This window comes from Muntiacus reevesi, chromosome 1, assembly GCF_963930625.1.
Source record: "Muntiacus reevesi chromosome 1, mMunRee1.1, whole genome shotgun sequence".
In the NCBI taxonomy this organism is placed as follows: Eukaryota; Metazoa; Chordata; class Mammalia; order Artiodactyla; family Cervidae; genus Muntiacus; species Muntiacus reevesi.
Genome location: NC_089249.1, coordinates 223,172,877 through 223,197,095, shown reverse-complemented (window position 1 = coordinate 223,197,095; position 24,219 = coordinate 223,172,877). Strand labels below are relative to the sequence as shown.

General features: G+C 48.8%; 1 protein-coding gene and 1 pseudogene across 1 annotated transcript in view; one reads left to right on the top strand and one right to left on the bottom strand.

Moving 5' to 3' along the window:
- Nucleotides 1-24,219, top strand: part of FSTL4 (follistatin like 4) — a 414,248-nt gene that overhangs the window by 143,380 nt on the left and 246,649 nt on the right. The window lies entirely within an intron of this gene.
- On the bottom strand, nt 16,104-17,765 carry LOC136167804 (src substrate cortactin pseudogene; annotated as a pseudogene).

The following is a 24,219-nucleotide window of genomic DNA, read 5'->3' as shown; positions in this document are numbered from 1 at the left end:
ACCGCTGACTCCTCATCTCCCAGCAGCCTTGGTCTGCGAGGGTCGTGACCTACCCAGTCACAGCTGTCAGCCCCGGTGATTTGCACACCCACAGGCTGCGGTCCCCAGCGTGTGCTGTGGCTTCTAGGTGGGGAGTGATGTGAGACTGGACTGGAACCTGGGGCGTGTTGTCAGGGGCCACCTGTGACCTGCACTGTGCCCTCTGCAAGGTCACAGGCTGCGTTCTCTGTGCTCCCGCAGCTGATGCATGGAACGCATGGAAGCCCCGGGTACTCCACAGGTCTGCCTCCCAGCCGAGCGTGGGCTTCCGGAGGAAGAGGGACTGTGCTTTCTCTGTCTGCACCTGCAGTGCCTCCTGAAACAGGGCAAGTGATGGGGCAGGCAGACAGCGGGGCAGGTGGCCCTCTCTCTGTGGCTGTCGCCACCTTGGTGCCCACAGCTCTTGGTGATCAAGCAGCACACCCTTTCCACAGTGAAGAGTTACAGCAGTGTCGTTGCCAAAACAATAGAAAAGTTCGCCTTTTCTGCCTGCCTCCAACAATTCTACTGCCTTCTGAATTGTCCCCCGGGGCATCAGAGAAACCCCTTCCTTTTTGGGTCTCGGTTGTCTTGTCTGTAAGAGGAGTGCTCTTGCCTAGCACTGTTGTCCACAGCCCAGCCAGTCTGTCCCCAGTTGTGTTTGAGCCCTGTCCCCCCTTCACTGCTGCTGGCATTCTCAAGTTTTCTCTTTGTCTGTAGTAGGCCTCAAGAGATTTCTTGATCGGAATGGAAACACTAGTAGAACTGTGTACAGTACCTGCCTGCCCAGGTCAAGTCAACCTGCCCTTGCGGGGTTTTGCCAAAACAGGGGCCAGAGAGAGGGGGGAGACTCCTTCTTCCAGGTTGCTCAGGCCCACAGCTGACTCGCCCCTTCCACGATCCCCTCCCTCCCTTTCCTCTGCCTCCTCCATCCTCGGCCCCTTCTTATTCCTCCCTCTGGCTCTCTGTCTCCCTCTCTGCCCCTCTGTTCCTCTCCCCTGCTGTCCCTCTCTCCTTCCTTCCTAATCCTTCTCCCTCCCTCCCTCCTTCCCTCTTCTCCCACATTTTCCCTCCACTTGGCCCACGCCTACTGCCCTGCACACCAGTGTGAAGAGCCAGGCCACCTGGGAATACCTGGAGTCCAGGTCTTGTCCAGCATGCACGAAGTGCTGGCCTGTCTGGCCTCTCTGCTGGTTGGTCTGTGCCCGCCCCCCTTCCCTGTGAATGCCCCAGATCCTTGATGGATGCGATCTGAAGAGGCGCTGTAGACCCCTGCGTCAAGTCAGCTGTTTGCGGCACCGAGATGACAGGTGCGATGTTTTCCTGGGGATGCTGAGCTGGGAAAAGCACCATCTCCCGTCGTAATGGAGCTAATGGCGTTCCGCTCAGGACAGCTGCACTTACATCTGGTGTTAAACCACCGTTATTTAAACTTTATGACGCGAGAGGATGCCAGCTCGTCCACTTGCAGCATATAAATTATGTCGATTGCTCATGCACTTTTTTTAACCCTGATTCTCCTGAATTATGAAAGAAGGACAAGACTGGTGATGGTTCTCAGGGCTCCCCTGAGCCCATGAGCTCAGTGTGCAGGAGCCCTTGCACGAGGTGTGTGCAGATGGCTAAGTGGAAGTGTCAGGGCTGGAGCCCAGGACGCCCCCCCTCACCACTGACTGAGCAGGATGGTGCAGTCCTGGTGGGGCCCCCAGCTCCTGAGGGAGGCCAGTATAGGATGAAGCACTGGGGTAGTTCAGAGTGGAGCAAAGGCACAGCCCCCCAGCCCCCAGGACTGCCATGAGCTTCAGTGAGGTGCAGCAATGTTGAATGCATGCTGTAGGGTGCACACGCCAAGGGATCCAGGGAATGGGGGCTCAGGCACACCTCCCTGCTCCCCCCCAACCCCATTCCTTTTTCAATGTTTGTATGCCTAAAGGCCATCATTAAAAGGTAATGTTCTCTGGGAGGGAAAACCTGTTCGAACGATTGTCAGAATTACCTCCCCAGTATGAATTAGTCAGTTGGCCATTAAACATCTGGGTGTGAATTAGTCAGCCGATTACCTGAAACACTGGTGGCAGCTGTGGTTTAAAAAGAGCACTGACTATTGGAACCTGAACTTAAATCCCTGTCTTATCCCTGCCAGTGGGGGTCAAGCTGTCTTGTGCACCTTGATACACGAAGTGTTTGTTTAGAACACAGGACTTTCAGAGCCTGCACCCTGGGACCCTGAATCCCATTCAGGACACTTTTTAACAAGTGCTGCGGGAGGTCAGAGCCACTCTTGGAGAAATGCTGAAGAACATCTGACCTTGGGAGTCATCAGCCATCTCTGTCAGCTTCAGCCTCTGTCTCTAAGTGAACGTGTTAGTCGCTCAGTCATGTCTGACCCTTTGCAACCCCATGGACTCTCACCCGCCAGGTTCCTCTGTCCATGGGATTCTCAGGGCAGGAATACTGGAGTGGGTGGCCATGCCCTTCTCCAGGGGATCTTCCCGACCCAGGGATCAAACCCAGGTCTCCTGCATTACAGGCAGATTCTTGACTATGTGAACCACCAGGGAAGATGAGGGTGTTTATGTGTCTCTGACCATGCCATCGGGAGGAGACTGAGAAACACCAGCCTTTGAGGAAAGATGATGTAGTGGGGAGGCCCTGGTCTTGGATGTGACCCCACCGTCAGCCCCAGGGGCAGGGGAGCAGCTGTGTGCTGTGAGCGGCTATGCTCAAGGGTGTGAGCACTGTGCTGCTCTAGGGGCCGGAGTGACACCCAAGGGGACAGGCCAGCAGAGGCCTTCTGCACACACTTCCCCGGCCTGCAGAGCAGGAAGCCAAGCGCCTGGTGTGCAGCCCTGGGTGCCTCTCCCCTTCAGATGGGTGGGCCCTGGCCCAGGGCTCTCCCATGTCACTGAGGAAGGTCGTCCGCCTTGCAGAAGACAGAGGGTGCTGTGAGAAGGGTGGAAGTCGTGACTCTATTACAGAGTCGACAGGAGCCATCAGCAGGGCGGCCCCGGGGAGGGAAGCGGCATATGGTGTCAGCAGGGGCAAATGAGTGCGGTGTTATCTTCCCGCTACTTTATGATCACTGTTTGCGGAGAGTGCTTAATTTAAAGTGTCTTCTCGGCATCTCAAGTGTGAGCAAAGACTAAACACAGCTACTTTCATGCAAATATATGAAACGTGGTGTACTCACACATGCAGACATGGGGTAGAAATAACAATTTCCTCGTTGAAGTTATTTGAAATAAAGATCTTGCCATCTGTTCCAAGAAAAAAAAAGTGGGGGTGGTGGGGGAGAGTGCTGTTGAAAGATTAGGAAGTTTCCACCAGAATGGTAGAAACACGTAGCTTGCACTAAAATGATATATAAAAATAATAACCATGTGTACATGGTTCTTTTTGTGTGATTCTATGAGCTTTATCCAGTTTGAGTTGCAGGAATCTGACCCTCCATCTTGCCTGGCATCTTGTGTCCCCTGTGCCAGCCAAGGTACTTCTCTAGAGCTCCAGGTTTGGAAATTTCCAGGAGATGCGTCTGGTCCTGCTTTGACACATCAAATAAAGGTTCACCTTGGGAAAAGGCAGGATAGCACTATGGCTTAGTGGGGGACTCAGGCTCTAGGTGGCCCCATGTGGCCCTGGGCAAGTCCTTCCCTTGCTCTGTGCCTCGGTTTCCCCAACATGGGCTGGTGATGATGCTGACCCCATCAGTGAGGCTTGTCACGTGTTTAGCACCCAAGTCCTCCTGGTACCTTGGCCATGACTGTTCCACCTCCTCCCTCCACCACACCCCCACCAACGTGGTGCACACACCATGACTCCTTGGCACAGGCAGAGGAGCTCAGGGTGAACTATCTGGGTTGGGCCCTGCAAAGTTAGAAGGAAATGAACCTTCATAACAGGAGTAATAGGAGTCCTCTCTTCTCTCCACCCTATGTGAGCGACTTGGTCATCCTAACCTGTATGCAGTAGACCTGTGCTGTCCCAGCCACACCTCCCAACTCCTCTCTGCTGCTCCACAGCCTACTCACCGGTGATCAAACCCAGACAGTAAGGTCCAGGAGTTGGGGGGACGTGCTGGGCCACACAGCTGATGAGGACTGGACCCAGCCAGAGGGAGGGCTCTGTGATGCGCAGACACGTTCTGCTTGGAAACGGGCAACCTCTGTGGAGGGTGCTGGGGTAGGCTGGGCAGTGGGAAAGCCACAGAGAGAGGCCCAGCTCCAGGGCTTCCCCTCATGGAGGGCCCTGGAGGGGAAGGCCAGCATTGTGGGCTAGGGCCAGGCTGTCCTGATACAGGGTGCCAGGAGATGGGGTGATAAGCATCATTCAAAAGAGTGCAGCAAATTTGAGAGGGGGAGGATGTGCCCAGGATCTGGGGCACACACAGCAGCAAGCTCAGCAACAGAGGAAGGCTGCGGAGTTTTGGTCAGGTTATCGTCAGAACCTGCCTGTGGAGGAGAGTTTGGGAGCCTTGACAGGCTAGGGTGGCTCTGGGTGCCATGAGAGTAGGAGGAGGGAGGAAATCCTCCTCAGGAGAAATGAAGGTCACGACTGTAGGCATTTTTATGCGTTACAGTCAATCACTCAGAAGTCACTAGCCCTTGAGTTTATAAACCACATATAAACTCAGAGTATCCATTAAAAAGAGCCGCCGGGGGACACATGGTTTGCCTGGAACAGCACCCAGCCTGCCATCTGCTCCCACATGTAAATTATCTGTGTTTTATAACCTTTCAGTGAAACTTGTTTAAAGAGGGTTGTCTTTTTTTTCTCCTTCTTCAGAAACTCAAGCATAAATTCAGAACTCAATTAAATAATCCCCCAACACCCTCTGTTTTCATGCTTCTGCACACTGGCAGGTGAGCTCGCAGGTCTGGGGGAAGAAAACCCCAGCGAGGCGCATTCTGTCCCCCCCACCCAGCCCCCAGCACACGTGCTGGTCTGCCCTGGGAGGGAGCTGTCTGGCCCCACGAGCTGGTGTCTTAGATACTCTCCAGGTGGGGCTGACTGGCTGCTACGGGGTGTACTTGGTCTCCAGGTATCCCTGGACAGGAGGGCCTGGCTGGCACAGTGTGCCCCAGAGCTGCGCCAGACACCAGGGCAGGCAGAGCCAGTGAGGTGGCAGCCACCCACAGGAGACTGGGGTGAGGCTGAACCTTCACAGAAGGCCTTTGTGGCTTCGGGGGTGGTGATCTGAGGGTGCACACCTGCACCACACCTGAACACCTCCTTGGAGTGATCCTCAGCAGTGAGGCCTTGGGAGCTGGCAGCTGCCCCTCCCTTTCTCTGAGTTTTAAAGGTGGATGGTGCCTCCCATGTCAGAGAAAAGCAGCTGCTGCTGCTAAGTCGCTTCAGTCATGTCCAACTCTGTGTGACCCTATAGACGGCAGCCCACCAGCCTCCTCTGTCCCTGGGATTCTCCAGGCAAGAATACTGGAGTGGGTTGCCATTTCCTTCTCCGATGCATGCATGCATGCTAAATCTCTTCAGTCATGTCCGACTCTGTGCGACCCCATGGATAGCAGTCCACCAGGCTCCTCTGTCCACGGGATTCTCTAGGTAAGAATACTGGAGTGGGTTGCCATTTCCTTCTCCAGAGGAAAGCAGACTCACTGTTTAATTTGAATGTGAAAAGTTAGTGAAATCAGAACCAGATCTGATGGCTGAGTCCTCAAATACAGTCTTCTGAGAGGAGCTACATGCCGGACTCAGGGCCTCTGCTTTCTTAACTGCCGCCTGCCCTGCCCTGGGTCCCCTCCCTCTCTGCAGCTCTGCACCAAGCCCAGTGGCCACAGTGGGACACAGTGACGGTTGAATGGGGACCACAGGCCATCAGGCATCGTGCCTCCTCCCTGGGGCCACACGGCAGAGGGCGGAGGAGGAGGATGCCATGGGCTCAGGGCAGTGTGGGGAGGGACTGCTTGAGACCTCCACCCTGCCCAGTGCCTTGCAGGAACCCCTTCTTCACCTTCACCCTTGCCCAGTCCCGAGAGCCCCTAGATTAAAGAGAAGGGAAACAGCGCCCGGGAGCTGCAGCCCAGTGGTCCATGGCTGACCAGGGCATAGACAGGGCAGTAGCTCTGGGCAGACAGTGGTCCAGCAAGAGAGAGAAAATACAAGGGCATAGCACAGACCATGCCCTGAGTTGGGCAGAGAGCGAGCTGAGTCTGAGCAGGAGTGGGAGCAGAGAGCCAGAGTGATCCCCAAAGAGCAAGACCTGGCTGCACTCTGGCTGCCGGCGGGGCAGGTGCCGGGCACCTGGACTGCCGTCGTTGGTGATGGTGGTAGAGAAGCAGGCTGGCCGGTTTCACTCAGCATGTCTAACGGCCGGGGCCATCCACTGGGCAAGCCCTCCCACGGGATCTGCCTCAGTCACTGGGGTTGCTGTAATAAAACACCACAGACCAAGCAGCTTGTAAGCAGCTGAGCTTCACTTCTCAGGCTCTGGAGCCTGGGAATCTGAGATCACGGTGCCCGCGTGTTCTGGTTCTGGTGAGGACCCTCTTCCGGTTGCTGACTGCTGACCTCTCTGTGTGTGCTTATGTAGTGGAAGGAGCTGGGGAGCTCTCTCAGGCCTCTTTTAGAAGAGCAGTAATTCTATTATGAGAGCTGGGTGCTCGTGACCTAATTACACCCCCACTCCAACACAAACCCCATCTCCTAATACCATCACCATGGGGGCTGTTTCAACATAGAAATCGGGGATGGGGTGGGGAGAGACACATTCAGACCATAGCAGGGGCCGTGGACAAGGAGGCGTCTACCTGTCTGTCTGTCTTAATGTTTTGCTCTTCCTTCCTTCCTTTCAGTTGTTGAGTCATTTAAGAAACGCTCTAAGGAGCTGGGATGGAAGGTACCCTAGACAGACATGATTCCCCCTTCTCGTGCTCAGGTCTGACAGCAACAGTTCAACACAGCTGTCGGGAAGGAAGGAGGGGTGATCCTGGAGCATACAGCGGGCACCCTAATCCCCAAATGGAGATTCAGAAGGTGTCTCAGATGATGTGATGTTTAAACAGAAAGGCAAAGGCGGCAGAGGGAGTGTTCTCAGCAGAGGGAACAGATGTGCCGAAGCCAGGGCGGGGAGAGTCTGGTACAGAATGGAGACCCACTGTGGGTGGTGAAGTCTGGCTGGACTGTGGTGCAGGGGCCAGGGTCAGGTGGGGTTTCTCATGAGGCTGGCGGGCCCTGTGGGCAGGAATTGACCTACCAGTGCTGGGGCCCTCAGAACATCAGGCTGAACCCACAGAGGAACTGTCTCGGAGGGTTGGATGCCTTAACTAAGAGGACCCCAGGCACCACCAACCAACTCCCTTCCCCATCCTTCCCCACTGTCTGGATGGCAGTCCAGACGCTCCCATCTATAGGGCTCGGCGCCTGCCTGGTTTAAGAAGCAGACACAGTAGCAGAAGGGGTGGGGGACTCCCCAAAATGTGCATGAGTTGTCCCAACACCAGAAAGTGTGAGAAGTCTGTTCAGGCTTGGATATTCAGAACATTTGGGCTTTCCTTTCCCAGATGGGAGTCCTTAAATGTTGCCATTTCTTCTTTAAGGTACATTAGAGGAATTGAACTCCCCTTATCACTTCCTTGCACCTGGAAGAATCTTAGATAGGAACAGTTGGATATTTTTGGACCTTGAGTGAATTTAAATTCCACATTTAGGCTCCACCACCCATGTTTGATTTCTAATTAGAATGTCACACTTACCTTATGAACACAAGGTGTTGTGCTGAAAACCTTCTGCAAGGGAGGTTGGGGATGTGTGGAAATAAATGTGGCCCATATGGAACAAGAATGATATTTCTGCAGGGGGATTTAGAGGTAATGATCTCTGATAAACAGAACCTTCAAAAGTATTCTTTAAAATCATTATATTTGACTTAATGTGCTTTGTTCACTTTTAATAAGGTAGGCAGGGTACCTATTCTTGCTTTTAAGAAGGTACAAAATATGCAATTATAGATGGCAAAAAGGTACAAATGTATAAAAAGCCTGGCGATATTGCTGGTATTGGCTCAATGGTATAATATGACTTAGTGCGTGGTTTTGTCCCGGTAACTAGGAACACCCGATTGAACCTATGTGACTCAGGAGAAAGGACGTGAATTTTGGGGCCCCTCCACTGAGGGTCATTGCACAGATACCTCTGTGTTTTTTCCTTCTTACTTCCACCGGAGTTCAAGATGGTATACCATCACATGGGAGCTTTTTAAAAAGTAAATCAAAGAATGACATCCCTGCTGTATTACATTGGTTTTACTAAACTTGCTTCTATTGACTCTGGTCGAAAAGAGATGAGGATTTTTTTCCCCTTTATTTTGATAAATAGAGATAGATAAAAAGCATCAACATCGTATCTCTCAAGAAAAGCTGCAGAAGAGGATGGTCAATAAAAATGGATCTGACACTATGTTTGTAGGGGACGGAGTTAGAGAAGGCGAGGCTCAGAAAAAGAACGATACCGGCACTTTGCGGGAGGAGATCACCTTTAATGAGGCGAGAAGGGGCAGCAGTCAGATTAGTGAGCTGCTGCACTAACCCAAGAAAAGAGTAAGTCTATACAGGCATATATGTGGAAAGCCACTGTCTTAAGGGGGCCTGTTCTTCTCCAAGGTTGTTCAGGGTAGTTATCTCTTAAATGGCTGGGGCAAGGAATTCTGGAGATCAGCCAGAGGCTGGACGGGCTGGGAGCCCGGCAAATCAACCTTAACGTCCATTTTTTTTCTTTGGGTGAGAGAGTTCTTTGTTTTGCATAAAATGGTGGGGAGGACCTGGAGGGGAGCTTAACTCCAGGCTATTTTGAGCCACGTAACTTTCCTTCAATGCTAGTCTAGACTAGGTAGCATCTTTTATTCCAGTGACTTAATGGTGAGATGTTGCAACTGTATAGTTAACAACAAAGAAAAATGACTGGGAGCTGAAAGGGATGCCTGTGCTATCAATTTTTAGTCTTGTTGCATCTTCCTGTAAGCATGTAGAAGGAGAAAGATAGCTGGGATCTTGTTACCCCATGGCACAGACATATAGCTGTCCTTAGCCAGTGAGCCATTGGGAGGTTATTTGCCACCTCACATCATCCAGTGAGACTGTTCCGTGGACACGCCTCCTTGTGCCTCCTGGAGGATGCTGCTGCATGGCTCTGCCTCTGTGTGCATGGCTAGACTTGCTTGTTAACTTTTCAGATCCAGGGAATGGAACTCCTCTGGGTCTACATGACAGAGAGGATGTCCCTGTCCCCATGGGCCCAACTTTTCACCCTCAGAGGGATGATGTCAGCAGCTGATGAGTTGACTGGCATGACTGCCCATACCCACTCAGACACACTATGTGCCATCCTTGAGCCCCTGTCCAAGACCTTGCCAGCCTGGACTGAAACCCATGCACAAGTGGAGCCGGACTAATGGGGTGAACAGAGGCCTTTACAGACGATGTTGTCAGTATGGTCAGCCAACACAGCCACACGGGAGTATGTCTGTGGGAGGATGGGAGGCAACACTGTAGGCCAGGAGTCAGCAGGTCTGAGTTCCCTGCTCCTAACCTTGCAGCCAGCCATCCTCACTCCCTAGTATAAGTGACTCAGTTCTCCGTTTGTTGGGTCCAGTATTCCTGTCTATCACATGTGCTGGCCTCAGGCCTCCGCTCAGCTCTTCATGCCTTGCCCTGTCCTCTGCAGTGATGGATCAGCCACCCGTGACCCTCCTTCTCTGAAGCTCCATGTCTTCACCAAACAGCTCTTGGCCACTGTAGTGGACATCACCAATGCCCTGCCCTTGATCCCAGTTCTCACTGTTTCCGACACAATGAAGGTGTCTCCTGCTGCTCACTGCTTCTCCATGGGCCTTTCCCTGGCTGCCAGAGTGTGCTCCATTAGTGCTCAGGGCAGGTCAGAAGGGCTGAGGCATTAATGTCCCTAGGAGCAACTTTCTGCCAGTGGGAAGTGAGAGTTGACAGATTGGTAGCAGCTCTGCACCCTCAGGTGGGATCATGCTCTCCCTCCATCACCCATGCCCGTGACAATAACCTGCTCATTCATATACTCTGTGCTGACTTCTGTCTCTTGTTAATTTCCCCAACCTCTACCAGTGCTTCCAGGGATCACCTCCCCAAAACTACTTGTACTCAGATCCTTGATTCATGGTCTGCTTCTGGGCAGCACACCGTGAAGGAACCAGTTACCCCAATGCATATGTGTGTGGCGCAGGCCCTGATTTTGAGAGTGTTTCTTTCCTTCTCATTGCCATCATCTGGAACAGGGCTGACCTTGTCACAGAGACAGAAGGTGCAGGCCAAAAGGGAGTTCACCTGTGCATGCATCTAGCCATGAGGACGCACACCTCCTCTCTGTAGTGCCACGGTGGGCACAGCAGAGGTGCAGTGAAATGAGGAGTGATGCCTGGACCCCCGTCTTCAGGCCCAGCCTTGGCTGGATCTCCTCTGCAATCTCCACTGTCTTCTCCTTTCTTCTTCCAAGCTCTCAGAGGTTGTGTCTGTGAACCAGTCAACTGTCCTGATGCTGCCTTCCCCACCACTTGGAGAACCATTACAGTGCTTGGCACATCCGTCTGGATCACCAGTGTCCTGCAAGTGATAAGCTGAGGCCAGCACTGGTGACTCCCTAGATGGAGCTGATGTCTCAGTTCAGCCAGGCATTGCTGTGAGCAGCTTGTCAACCAGGCAGGTGGAAGGGCTCAGTGCAGCCCCAGACCCTGGCGGCTGAGTGATTAGGGCGACACGTGGGCCTGTGGAGCAGCCACCAGCAGACTTTGATTCTCTCCAGAAGCAAGTGCCTTGAAGTCCAAACCCCTCCTAAAATGGGCCTGGGGGATATCGTAAAAGCACCCTTGAGCTGCTGACAGCCACTAAGGTGGATGGAGCTTGTTTCTGTGACCCCAGCATACTCCCAAGGGTCCCTGCCCCTTTCCAACACTTAGGAGCTATTTGGTGAATGGAGGTGCCCCTGGTATCCAGAGCTTGTCCTATGTTACCCGCCAGGCTGAACCCACCTCCTGTCAGGGCCAGGGCCTCACAGCAAACTTGTTCTTCCTTTCCTTCCCCCCACCCTATCTGTCCCGCTGCCCGAGAAGCTCTGCTCCCCAAGGGCCATCGGTCCTTGGAGTGACTGATCAAGGGATTTTGCTTATAACAGATAGATCAACATCTAACTCCTCCCAGAGGTCTGAGCCCTAATCCCTGTGATTAAGGGGGTGAATTCCTAATGAAAGAATGTCCACCACCGATGGTGCTGGACAGGGCTGTGGGTGGTGGTGGCCAAGCACATGAATACCCTTGAGCTTGCCCCCTTCAGCAAGGCCTGCCACATGGCATGGCCTGCCCTGCCCGTGTGCACTCTGGCCTGCCACACCACTGGGCACAGACTATCTCTGGCCAGTGACGCCATCTCTGTGGTCATAGGTACCAGTGTTAGAGCTGAATCACCTTTTGTCCTAGGCTGTGTTTCAGAGAGGAGGAGGGTACAACTCCAAGAGGAAAGGGACTTTCCGTCGGTGGCCCGTGTGTAAGTGCCTGAAGATTCCTGATGCAAGAGAGAAGGGGTGCTCTGTTTCCCCTAACTTGTAACTTCTGGTAACCCTAAGCTATTTATTTTTAGCCATGGAAAGGACAGTCCACTTCCCACCTGACATCAGGATGAAAATATTAAACCTGTGATATCAATTGTATGTCTCACCCAGAGCCCTGAAATAACTTGTACTGATTTACATTCCGTTCATCTTCTGCAACTGAGGTAGTTGATTTGCATGTGGTTTTTTCCCTCATAATGTCTTTCTCATGAGGTATGAGCCCCATTGTCAGGACAGTCAGGATAATGAATTTGCAGTTCTGCCTTCACTGGAAACTTTACTTAGTCAGACTCCCTCTGTGTTCCTCACTCATCCCATGTTTGTGACGCTATGAAGGCAAAGATTCTTCAGTTCCTCCATGTCCGCTTCTTTCCCCCACTGCCGTGTCGGTTTCTCAACATCATCTTAGTGACCTGTATGTGTATCCCTGACTGCAGGGGCTCCACAGATTCATTTCTGTTTATAACTTCTAATGTATTTCATTCCACCATTGCGATATATTCTCTTTCTGATCGATACTGCCTAACTCAAAAACATATCCTGGAAAAGGTTTTGAAATGTATACACATAAAAAACTTCTACTGGCATCCTGGAAGAAAAATCCGAACGACTCATGAGTTCTTGTCTGTAAATACTGAATGCCAGAAAATTCTGGAGCAGCAGTTAAGGACTTTGGAGGACAAATGATGATCTAAGACTTTTGTTCCCTGGCTAAATGTTGTTTATGTGAGAAGGTAAGAGAAAGACATTCTTACATATGTAAGAGTTCAAAAGCATATAACATCTCCCTGCTTTTTTCATACCACACACCATTGATAAATGCATCAAAATAAATATCCAGAAAGAGAAACTGTCTCATAAAAAAAATGGGCCATGAAATTCCAAATGAGTTAATTATAGAATTAAGTGTATATAGTCAGGGTAATATATAAAAACTCATTAATAATAAGAAAGAGAAAGAGGGAAGGAAAGGAAAGAGGGAAGGAGGAAGGGAAGAGAAGGAAGGAAAGGAAGAAGAAAAGAGAAAAAAGGAAAACTTGACCTGTGGGGCTGAAAAATGGAAAAATAATAATACAAAGAAAAGGACAAAGCAAGGAAACATTAGTCACAGAAGTAATGGAAAAGTGATTTTAAAAGAATAGCTTCCCAATGAAATGGCAGACTCTTAAATCAACTCAACTCCTACCATAACCTGACTGTATACAATTTGCATTTAATGTTGGCTAACAAGTGTTCTTTCTTCAGGCTCTCATCTTAGAGCTTGTCTTAGATGGTCTTCCCTTCTGACTCCATATTCTTAAGTCACCTCACCCGTGCTCAGAGTTTCAGGTGCCGCCTCAGTGCTGTGACTCAACCTTATGGCTCTTACTCAGACCTCTGCACAGATATCCAGGCCCTTAAGTCCAGCTTCCTACTTGGCACCCGCACTTTAGTATCTCACAGGCAACTCACACTCCTAATGATCATGCTGCCAAAACAAAAACAAAACACTTCTAAACCAACATTCACACTCAGTAAATGATACCACCATCCATGCATTTACAGAAGCCAAAGATCTGGGAGCCATCTCCATACCCCTTTCTCCTGTAACTATGCAATCCAGTCCCTCACCATATCTGTTCAGCTCTACATTCTACATGTGAATCCATCCACTTCTTTCCATCTCTATTACAACTACTCTGACTCAAAGTACAGTTATTCCTTAACAAGATTCGCATAACTACATCCTAACCAATCTCCTCTTATATCCCCCCTTCTTCTCCTGAAGCTATTTTCTACCCAGATATCAGAGTGACTTCAAATTGCAATTGGTAATTATGTCAGTGTTTAACAACCAGCTCTCCAGGGGTGAGAGCCCTGATAGGTAGCATTTGCTAATATCTGTGGTGTAAATACTAACACCATGGGTGGTTATTTATTTGGCCACACCAGGTTTTAGTTGCATCACGTGGGATCGTTGATGTTCATTGTGGCATGTGGGATCTTTTCCTTGTGGCATGCAAACACTTGTGGCATGTGGGATCTAGTTCCCTGACCAGGGATCGAATTAGGGCCCCTGCATTGAGAGCATGGAGTCTTAGCCATTGGACCACCAGGGAAGTCCCCATGGGTAATTTCAAGTGACTGGTTCAGTGCTATCACTGAACACAGACTTGGAAAGAGATATGCCCAGTTCTCCTCTTGTGTGCACATATCTGCAGCACCTCTCTGCCTGTAAATCCTCTACTTTAAACCTTTGAATGACTTTTCATTGCTTCTAAAATGAATGCTCAGATCCTCAGCAGAATCTAAAACGTGCTTCATGATCATACCCCACTGACCTTTCCAGCCTCAACCCACACCATATTCTCCTGGTCCTCTGCACCTGGGCCCACTTTCTGGCAGCAAGCTCTTTCATGTCATACCATCACCATCTGTCTAGCATGCTTCCAGTGTCCCCACTCCATCTGGTTAATGAAACATCCTTTAGAGCTGAGCCTAAATGTTTCTTCTTCAGGAAAGCCTTTCCTGAGCTCTCCTCCAAGCTCAATGACATCATTCCATTATAAACTTTTCTACCACCTACTAGTTCTGCTGCCCTATACCATAAAATACAGTAATCAGAATTAGGCAAATTAAAATTTATTACCATTGTAAATTCACATATACTTACATGTATACTTACTATACATTTCAATGTCTCAATGTCTAGCTTTCATTCTGCAGCTTAATTTCTATGAAGGTGAGCTCCATATTTATTCTATGATCATCATTGTATTCCTTAGTGCCTAACATTTGGCACGTTGGAAGTACTCAATACATTTTTTGATGAATGAGACAGTGAAAACATATGCAATTAAAATCAAATGGCACAAGGAGGTTAAAGGAAGGAGAGTGGGAAAATATCTATTAGTCAAAAACACAAAAGAAAGGAAAGGTAGCAACTTTATAAGCAAAGTAGAATTCAAGGTAAAAGCATGAAATGAGAAAAAAGGAGATTTTATTTTATGGTGATAAAATCTATAAAGAAGATGCAGTGGTCAAGGAGCTTCATGTACCAAATAACATCAACTGTTACTGTTAGAAGGAAAAACAAAAGCTGTGATGTGGGGCTTTGACATACCAATAGAATTGAATATAAGGACCAGGAACAAACCTTAGAACACAGAACATTAACATAAAGACGGTATTTAGGTACTGTGAGAAAGGGTTATTTCCACATGCTGCTAGGACAACTAAGTGTTTGTTTTTAAAAACTGAATTTGTTTCATAATTCTAGTTAGATAAAATGGCTCTTCTAAAGCTTGTCCCAAAACACTCTTACAGGATAGTAATAATCATAATAGGAAAAGAGAAACATTATGTTAAACCAAGGTAAGCATATTTCTTTATTGCAAACTTTTCAAAATCTCTGTTGCTACTATGAACTAGATAATTTCAAGACAGAACTTTACTGTTCCCAGAATTTCTTGACCGCAGAACATTTGATGAGACTGATGTTTCATGTTCTGCAGAAACCACTTGGGAAATGGTAGCTTAAGGACTAAACAAAATCATATTGGATTGGCCAAAAAGTTCACTTGGGTTTTTAAAAAACAAAACAAAACACCTGAACGAACTTTTTTTTTTTTTAAAGTGGGTCAAAAAAAGTTTATTTTGAATATTTAATTTAAAAAAAACCATACCTATGAGGTGTGCTACAGAAACTTAGATACAAGGATTGCATATAAAACCCAACCTAACTCTGGTAAAGCAAATGCACTTCAGGAAAGAAAATGTGTCCCTTGCGGTCACTGAGGTCCCAACACCTGAGCAGTTCCACATGGTCACTCGGGAGGGTGCTGAGCGGGCCTCCCAGCCCCTCCCAGGGGACGGGCTCCCCACAGCAGACCAGGAGAGCTCACACTTGTTCGCTTCACATTCTCAGGCAAGTCGATCCATTTCATTTTGCTGTCATTTAACATGCTATTTTGGCAGAAAGAGTACAGCTCCCTTGATGGGAAGCATTTCTGCGGTTCACAGGGGGAAGGGACCTGCCTTCCCACAGCATCCAGGACAAGAGGAGAAAGGCAGGGCTTTGCGAAACCCAGCAACCACTGCAGGATTTCACAGCGAGAGCAGCGCCTCCATGCGACCAGAACGTTCCAGTAATCTCTAGAGCTTTCCAGCAAAACTAACTTCCCATCAGGCCCTTCCCTCTTCCTCCAAACCCTCAGGACAAGGCCCCCACCACAAGGGGTGGTCCTGCCTCCCGACAGCGGGGCACAGACAACCCGCACTCGGGACTGAAGGTCACCGAAGTGGCTCCACGCCACAGTCGGTTTGGCAAAAAAAGAAAATACCTTAAATGCATAAAAACAATCAGCGAGTCCTCCAAGGAACATGATTACAATATATTAGCAAGTTCTGGGGCGTAAACATTTCCAAAAGCATCAGCAAAAGTATTAAATAGAAAAGGAGGAGCGTACATGCCCCTCCGCACCCAGGAGGCACCAGGCCGGGCGGCCGTGGCAGAGCGAAGCGCCTACTGCTGCAGCTCCACGTAGTTGGCGGGGAAGAGCCAGTACCTGCCTTGCACAGCCCGGCCACCAGCTGTCGTCAGTCATCTCGATGTTGGTGATGATGTCATCGGGGTCAAAGTAGATCTCATCATCGCCCGCAGCCTGGTAGTCGTAGAGGGCAATGGCAGTGATTCCAAGGTCATTTTTGTATTCATCGTAGGTACCTTCCTCTGCTTGATAGTGGCCCAGCGCCTCCGTGCTTTCGTAGACAGCCTCCGAGACGTAGGCTTCCGAGTACCCTGTGGTCTCCACGCTGTAGCCCAGCTCAGGCTCGGTGCTGGAGCTCGGCTCAGCCCGGAACGGAGCCGCGTCCTCGTAGACGGGGCTCGATGCTGGCCTCTCCTGAGCCGGCTGGGGTGTGGGGGACGCGGGCGGTATGGGCTTCTGGGCCCGGGCCTGCTCGTCCAGCTGCCGCCGTGCCTCCTCCTGCTCCTGCCGCTCCTGGGCCATCCTCTGCGCCCGCTCCGCCTTGGCCTTCCGCCGGTCCTCCTGTTCTTTCTCCTTCGCCAGGTTTTCAAAGTTCGCTCTGATGTTACATGTTTTGCTGTTCACTGCTTCAACAGGGACAGTCTTCTGGTAAGACGAGGACACCGCGGCAACGTTCTCAAAAGTGGAGGCATTCTTATCCATCCGGTCCTTCTGCACCCCGTATTTCCCGCCAAAGCCTTTGGAGTAGTCTTTCTGGGACTCATGCAGCTGGGGCTTCTCCTGGTGGTCCCAGCCGAGGGCACACTTGTCCTGTCTGTCCGTCTGCACACCAAACTTCCCCCTGAAGCCTTTCACGTAGTCTTTCTGGGACTCGTGCTTCTCCGTTTTGCCTTGATACTCGAAGCCAACTGCACTGTTATCCACCTTGTCCTTGTCGATACCATACTTGCCACCGAAACCTCTGGAGTAATCTCTCTGTGACTTGTGTTTCTCCGTCTTGCCCTGGTAGTCGAAGCCCATGGCACTCTTGTCCACACGGTCGGACTGCACGCCATACTTGCCACCAAAACCACTCGAGTAGTCTTTCTGCGAGGCGTGTTTCTCGGTCTTCCCCTGGTACTCGAAGCCCACAGCAGACTGGTCCACTCTGTCCACCTGGACACCAAACTTGCCTCCAAAGCCCCGGACAGAGTCAACCTGTGAGCAGTGCTTGGAGAGCTTTGACTGATACTCATGGCCGACAGCCGACTTGTCCATCCTGTCCTGCTCCACGCCAAACTTCCCTCCGTAGCCATGCGAGGCTTTGGGTCCCGTTTCCAGTTCCTTCTCCTTGAGGGTCTGGTGTTCTTGAAACACTTTCTCCCGCAGCTTGTGGATGTTGATGTGCTCCTGGTGCCCAGATCCTTGCACGGTCTTGGCCCCCCATCTCTGCTCTTTCTCACTTAACGTCATTCACGAAATCGGGGTCGGTCTCCCAGTCGTCAGCTCCCCTGTGGTCCGGGGGTGATGGACACAGTGTGGCTGGCTGAGGCTTTCCACATCTTTCCTCTCCAGGTGCAGATGCGAGACGCTCACAAGACTCTGCTGAAAATGCAGTAATCCAACGAGGAATTGCCAGGCATTGGGGAGAGCTTCTGTCGCCGACTGGGGTCGGTCTGGCCCGACTTGGCACTGCCCAGCCTCCGCCGCGCCCGCAGCTCCCAGCCGCCCCGCTCCACTTCCGGTTCCGCGGACTCTGAACGAACTTTTTGACCAACCCAATCAATTCAGTTCAGTTGCTCAGCCATGTTTGACTCTTTGCAACCCCGTGGACTGTAGCACACCAGGCTTCCCTGTCCATCACCAACTCCCAGAGCTTGTTCAAACTCATGTCCATCAAATGGGAGATGCCATCCAACCATCTCATCCTCTGTCGTCCCCTTCTCCTCCTGCCTTCAATCTTTCCCAGCATCAGGGTCTTTTATAATGAGTCAGTTCTTCACATCAGGTGGCCAAAGTATTGCAGTTTCAGCTTCAGCATCAGTCCTTCCAATGAATATTCAGAAATGATTTCCTTTAGGATTGACTGGTTGGATCTCCTTACAGTCTAAGGAACTCTCAAGAGTCTTCTCCAACACCACAATTCAAAAGCATCAATAGTTCAGCACCCAGCTTCTTTATGGTCCAACTCTCACATCCATACATGACTACTGGAAAAACTGTAGCTTTGACTAGACAGACTTTTGTCAGCTGGTAAAGAATCTGCCTGTAATGCAGGAGACCCTGGGTTGATCCCTGAATCAGGAAGATACCCTGGAGAAGGGATAGACTACCTATTCCAGTATTTTTGGGCTTCCCTTGTGGCTCAACTGGTAAAGAATCCGCCTGCAATGTGGGAGACCTGCTTTGGGAAGATCCCCTGGAGAAGGGAAAGGCTACCCACTCCAGTATTCTGGCCAACCCAATAAAAGGCCTCAAATAAATATACACAGATATTTATATGCCTTTATCCAGGTGAATAAGGCTTTCCTAAACCAAACAAGAAAGGAGGACACAATTAAGGAAGTAGTTGATATATTTGATGACATAAGGTCTTTAGGCTTTTAAATATCATAAAGCCAATGAAAAACTGAAGGGGGGGAAAAGTAGTTGACATTAGGAATGACTTTACTATATAAAGAGTTTTTAGTAATCAATAAAAAAAAAGATTGCCATGGAAATAGCATAGTTGGTGAAGAGCAGGAATGGAAAGTACATATACACACACTCTCACATTCACTTGCATCCAGCAAATATGCATGATGGTTAAATATTAGAAAGATACTTAACTTGTAATCAAAAAAGTCAAGTTAAAACAGCATAATATATTATTTTGGCTATTAATTTGGCCACTTTTAATGATAAAATTCAATTCCAGTAAGGTAAAGTAAAGCAGGCACTATCGTATACAGCCAGTAGGAATATGAAATGATACCACCTCTCTTGCTAGTAATTTGGCAATACCCATTCATCAAGTCTCTTTTTCAAAATGCTTTTGATTCGGTAATCCTGCTTCAGGCAATTTATTGCAAGGAAAAAAAGTTAGAGATTGCCTAAAGATTTATGTACAGGGATGTTTACTGTAGCCTTATTTATAATAGCAGAAATATTGGAAGCAGCCCAAATGTCAAGCAGTGATTGGTTAAAGAAATTATGGTATGCCCTACATGATGAGATATTATGCAGTCATTAAAAAATATGACTTACAGAAATATTCACAAAAAGAACATTAAGTTGAAAAGCATGGTGTAAAACTATATCCAGAATCCAATTTTATAAAAATGCATATGTATGTTTATGTAACTGCAAAATACTAGGGTAAAGTATACTAAAATATTGAGTTATTCTCTCTGAAACACATTGCATTTATTTTATAACCATCCCGCACACCTCCACATGTAATCCATCAACCAAGTCTTATCAACCTGACTGCCAAAGCATTTCCTAAGTCTTGTCGACTTCCTCAACCCCCAGCACTGTGCCCTGGTCAGAACCACCACCATCTTTCACCTTGACAAACACAGCAGCCTCTCACTGGTGTCCCTGCCTCGGCCTTTGCCCTGTTACAGGCCAATCCCCATGCAATAGCCAGAGTAATTTGTTTCTAATGTAAACTGAATCACATTACCTCCTGCTTAAAACCCTCCAGGGTTTTCCCATTGTACCTTGAGTAAGATACCAAGCTCTTTCCTTTGCCAGGGCCTGGAGGCCCCCAGGGATCCCGGGCAGCCCATGTGACCTCATCTCAAGCTGCCCCCTTCTCCCACTCTACTGAGGCCTCTCCCTCAGGGGAGCTAGCCTTGACCTGGCTCCAGTCTCCTTCTGCCTGGGATGTTTCCCCTGTCCTTTCCCTGTAGTTGATTCCCTCCTGTCATGTCTCAACTTCCATGTGACCTGCTCTGAGATGCCTCCTGATCAAATCAGTGTATTTTAATTCTCTGCATAGCTTTCATTACCATCTTTTTTTTCTTCTTAGTTGTCTATTTCTTTGTGTATTGTCTGCATTTCCCCCACTAGAATACAAACCCCATCACAGCCTGCTGTATTCATTTAGAACTTTGCCTTAGTAGACAATAAGTGCTAGCTGACTGGGCAAACTAGTAAGTGAAACTAAAAATGTTTCATTAAAGCTGGAGAAGTTAAATCATGATAGGCCACTTGGCCAACAATCTTCCAAAAAATAATAAAAAATACTCTGGGTAATCTGCAGGTTGGAGGGAGTATCCCACCCTCATGTGGATGCCCTACTGCCAGAGTGCTATAGGAAATCCCTCTCCTCATTAACCTCCCAGACCAGAAAATGACATTAATGTGGGTGGGCAGGTGGAATGCATTTGCAGTGTCCCCCGCTTCACAAACAAATAACACTATTAGGCTTTTGTTGGTCTCTGGGGAACTCGCCAAGGTTTTGGTGAATTCCAATGAGCTCCAGTTTGAATCATACAAGATTTCACCTCTGGCTTTCAATTCACTGAGAGAGAGAGCAGCTTCGATATTTGTTTGCCTCGCAACGCTAGGAATTTCTCTTTCCCAACGTGATAGCCTGAGAAGTAAAGAACTTAGTGGAGCCACCCTTTAAAGGGACAAGACCCAAGGAGCATTCTCTGCTCTTTGTAAGCCATTCCTTAGGACTGCTGTTGAGAACTGGGCCATGACCTCACACAGCAAGGCACTAGAGCATTTGTCATGTTGCTGTGGAATAAATTTGAATTAAGTGTGATCCGAGGCTGCTGTGTGGAGATGTTAATAGATCACTTAACTAGTAAGTGGGCTTAGCCACCCAGCACCTCTTCCCATAGAGGTTTCTACTCAGCATTGGCGTATGAGATCTTTAAGAGACAGATTTCTGCCTATTTTGTTCCCTGCTGAACCCCTTGTGCCTAAAACATCACATACACCTCATGGATACTTACTAATTAATGTCAAATTAGTCAGTAAATGAGTGATGGTATTTGCCCCCACTTACTGGGCACTTCCTATATGCCTTGCCTGGCTCAATTTGCTTAGCAACTTGAGCTTAATCCTCACACCATCCCCACGAGTGGGTTTTGCAGAGGAGAACTTGATGTTAGGTGCTATAAATCTCTCATGCAGCAAGTGTCTCTTAGAAAGTTAGGGTTAACTTCGTTTTTAGGATCCTGTCTAATCTTCGTATTTAATAGATAGTGTGGGAGAGGCAGGCGTGGTGGTGGTGGTGGTAATGGTAAGGAGAACCTTCCTCCACATGTTTAGAGAGGCATTGTGATGTACAGAAAAGCCACTGGCCAGGGAATTGTCATCTCTGGGTTCAAATTCCATTTTCTGTGCAAACCAGTATGAACTCGGACAAACCACAACCTCCCTGAGTCCCTGTTTCCTCATATGTTAAAATACATATATACACGTGTGGTATAAAATGAAACCAGTCTTGTCCAGCTCACAGGGGCTATAGTGAGGCACCAGTGAGAGAACAGACATGACTGGATGCCTGTCAAGCCCTTTGCTCGTTGAGTCAACTCTTAACAAGGTAGATTCGTCAGTGTTTGGCCCAGTTCCTGGGGGTTTGGTATCAATTATTGAGTACTTGGGGAAATTTTGCGTCTAAATGAATTATTCCACATAAAATGTTTCTGGGTATCATGCACATAGTAAGCACTCAGTAATACTAGTTTTACTTTTGTGTTACTGGAAAAACCTCCAAAGACTCTTGTTAAGCTCTGAACACATTTTTATCTATACCCAGGGGAGGCCAGTGAGTTTGACTTTGTGTGATACATTATTTATAGTGGTGTAACAAGTTACCCCCAAACTTAGCAACTTAAAAGCAACAGCCTTTGTATTATATCTCATGACTGTATGTGGAATCTGGCAAAGGTTCAGCTGGGTGACTCTTTTCTCTGCTTCAGTGGCAGTGTTAGGGCTACTCAGTGGTATCCAAAGGCTGGCTGGGCTATTGTTGAGGGTCCCAGCCCTTGTCACTCACATGTCTGGCACTTTGGTAGGGTCAGCTGGACTCCTCTTCCCCTCCCGTGTAGTTTTAGATCATTTCCATAAGTCTGTTCTACAAGATAGTGAGAACCCTAAGGTGGTGGCCTGGGGCTCCAAGAGTGAGTGTTCCAAGACACTTCTGTGGAACACACAAGGCTTGTAAGCCTCAGAAGTCTGAGGTATGGCTGTCACGTTCTATTAGTCAAGCAGGTCGCTCAGGACAGACCAGATGCGGGAAGAGGGGAATTAAGAGTTTGCCTCTGAGAGGCACTGGAGACTTATTGCCATCTTCATCTACCACAGTGTAACTAGTATCTCTCGGTAGTATCTGCCTGCAGTGATGTGAGGGAGGAAGAAGAAGGCCACCCATGGGTTCAGTGGGCAAGAGCGGGGTGATTTCCATTGTCTACCTTTGGAGTCGGGGCATGAGTGCCCCGTATTTGCCATCTCTGACTTGGAACTTTCTCCTTCAGAATGTGTGCCCAGCTCCCTCTCTCTCTGTTACCCTATTTTCTTCCCATCAGCATATTATCCTGATTGTATTTAGCTGTTGTCTACCATACAATAGATTCCATACATTTGTAGGTAATTTGATTGTTCACCTCCACTTTGCAGAAACAGTGGGGCCTCAGATCTGTGCTAGGGATTTCTTCCTTTATCAGCCGCCCCTTTTCTCTAAGCTTTGTCCTTGCTTTCTTGAGCAAGCACTCTAAGGCCTCTGACCATTCTCTATAGCTTTACCAAGTCACAGTTAAGCAAGGCCAGCCAAGCCTCTCTATATCTAATTGTAGGTGTGTCCTTCAAGAAACAGTGAGAAACACAAATGATTGTGTTACTTCTAACTCTACCAAGTAGACTCATGTCAAAACAGAAATTAGAAATTTGTGGAAGAGAGGGAGAGCAGAAAGGAGGAAGCTTATTATTTTGGAAAGCTATATTCCACTCTTTTGTTCTGTAGAGTAAGATTTTGACATGATGAGTTTGGCTGAAACAACACACGCAGTGAGCTAAGGCATGCCTGAGCAGTTATTCCTCCACTTCTTTCCTGAGCTCATGAATGCATCTGTAACCAAACACATAAGGGCTCTGACTTGTCCATTGCTCTCCCAGGTCCTGCTGAGATGGCAGTGATGAACTGGAGACTTTATATTCATTTCCATGGCAACAAGCATCACTATCCCAGGGCCACTCCCCGAAACATTTGCAAATGCCGCTTTCCCATTAAGCCCAACCCCTGGGAGACAGTGAAGTGTTGGCAGAAGCAGCGAGACCCACCCCACAGGCACTGTGGCTGGAGCAAGACTGGGCTTCAGAGGAAGCCTGTCCAGCTCCCTATACCTAGGAACAGCAGGGGTAAAAAAGACAATTAACTCAATTGACTTTTCTCCAATTGTTTTTTGCTCTTGTGAAGTTTTCCCCTAGTGTGAAAAATCTTACTTTCAACTTACGTTCCACGCCCAGGCAGCTCTACATCTAGAATTTGGAAATTGTGTGGATAAGGAAAAATTGCACCTCACATTTCCCAAATACTTTGTGCATCTTGGGGCCACTCAGTCTTTCTCAAGCACTAATTATGAGCATTTATTTACAGCTCATGTCTCAAATGCTGATGCTATGCAGTGTATGTCTGTGACCAGTGACCTGCCATTAATCAGTAATCAGAGATCTGAAAACAGGAGTATGTGAACTACGGTACAGGCCCAGTTAACCTGAAAATAGAGGGAAGGGACCTTAGTTCTAACTGAGTTACATCTTGGTGTGGTGTGTGCTGGTGGATTCTGGAAGGTCACTGAGGGAGCATGACCACAGGCTGAGAGTCTGTGCCTTGCAGGGAATGGGTCCTAAGCTTAACCTGCTCTGTCCTGTTTCCAGCGGGCAACCTGGGGCATAGAGATACCCATAAGACAGTGAACCCTGATGGCCTGACCTGTCTTGAAGCCTAGGAGACTCGAGATCCACACTCAGAGGACAGGCCTAATTTTGATCAAGGCAGGTTCTGGAAGGAGAAAGAGCTTGAACTTAGCGTCCATCCTGGGCATCTTCTGTCAGCGTGACTGTGGTCACAGCTACCCTCTTTCTTCCCATTTCCCTGGATGGTGGTCTGAGCACAAGATCTGATCCCAAGCGTAGACTCCTTGCCTTGCCGGTCTCCTCGCCTGCACCGTG